General features: G+C 39.5%; 1 pseudogene; it reads right to left on the bottom strand.

Moving 5' to 3' along the window:
- Positions 1-1,611, bottom strand: part of LOC100952152 — a 50,390-nt pseudogene that overhangs the window by 45,981 nt on the left and 2,798 nt on the right.

A 1,611-nucleotide genomic window follows, 5' to 3' on the forward strand; every position in this document is an offset into this window, starting at 1 on the left:
CAATCCCCCCACCCCCCGTAGGTATTATACATTCTAGCTTTGGCTTCAGTTAGACCACTGAAACCTATAGGCTACACATCTAGGTTGTCTAAGGATGGGTCAAGGTGAAAGAGCAGAGCCAGAAAGGTGCTAGAAAGTATATGAAGGTCAATAACAGGAGAAGGAGAAATGAATCAAGGTATAAAGGGATTGAAATTTTGTGACACTCTCCATCTCCAGCTTGACCCACTTTTAAGCCTTAGCAACGTCATTCATTGCAAAGTTATACTCTATAGCACATCTTATGCCCGTGAAGAACCTACCTCTAGTCAGACAAAGCACTCAAGACCACAAAGAAGAATGAGAAAGGCTGAATGGTATTATCTCGTATTATTCCTTTATTGTTTTATGCATGTAAGTGCTGGATAATGGGGAAGTAGTTTAAAGCAAGAACATCAAATAGACCTTAATTTGAATCCTGGTTCCACTGGTTGCCTGCTGGCTCTGTGACCTAGGGCAAGTAACTTAATTTTTTTTTTTTTTTTTTTTGCTAATCTCTTTTGAATCTTAGTTTCTTTATCCACAAAATGAAGGTACTATTACTAACCATTCAGGGTGGTTGGGAGGATTAAATTCATGAAAAGCATTTAGCAAGGAATCTAGCATACAGTAGGCATTCAACAACAATAGCATTATTCACCAGATTGTTCCCACCTGATGGTTGGAAGTAGCTCTGTGCTCTCTGCTTTTTTCCTATATTCACAGTGCCTAACACAAGCACTGAGTTGGTACTTGTTGAACGGAATAGAATAATGGGAAAGATTTACCAGGACAAAGCTGATTTAGGAATCTAGTGCAATCTGAGATTAGAGACTTTTAACCAATTTGCTTTTTTTTCTCTCTGCTGAGATCACTTGTTTTTGAAAGGCATTCTGAACTTTTTTCTAACTCCAAATCTGATTGTAACAACTCTTTTCATAAAGTTACACAAGTTTCATCCCTCTAGGGGGAAAATAAAAATCTCATTTTCTTCAGTGAAAAAAATCTCACTTTTCTTGTTATCAGTGAAGTCTGAAATATTTCGGTCTATCTTCTCCTTCCATCCTAATAGAAGAATGCGAGCAATATCATTATGCTTCTCTCTGCATAAACACCACTCATAAATGGCTCCTTCCTGTCTGCCAGTGAAATTCAAACTCCTGAACCCGGCATCGAAAGGCCAAGCATTTAACTTGGCCCCATCTGACTTATCCAAATCTGTTTCTTGCCAAGCCTCCTACTCCAGCTGGGTAGGTCCTGTCATTGGGCTCTAAGCATCATGTACAACTCAAAAGTGTTAATTTTCCTTTTGCTAGGTTAGGATCTCCCCTTCCCAAATGTGAGGCTTTACTTAGCTACTAAGGGCCCCATTCAGTTTTTCTAGACTGGTCACTTGCTGTATCATTCATTTGCATTCGTGGCTATCTAAGTGTCATATGTGGTTATTTATGTTTTCCACAAATGAGATTTGACCCACCTGGGGGCAAGGAGAGGGTCTTATTCCCCAATTGTTCTCCATAGTGCTGTGTATCCTGCAGAGCACATAGTAGGTGATTAGGACCAAAGAACCATGAAGATGTTTTGTAAACCTAA

The sequence above is a fragment of the Otolemur garnettii genome, unplaced genomic scaffold, assembly GCF_000181295.1.
Source record: "Otolemur garnettii isolate 467f Iridium unplaced genomic scaffold, OtoGar3 scaffold00224, whole genome shotgun sequence".
Classification (NCBI taxonomy): Eukaryota; Metazoa; Chordata; class Mammalia; order Primates; family Galagidae; genus Otolemur; species Otolemur garnettii.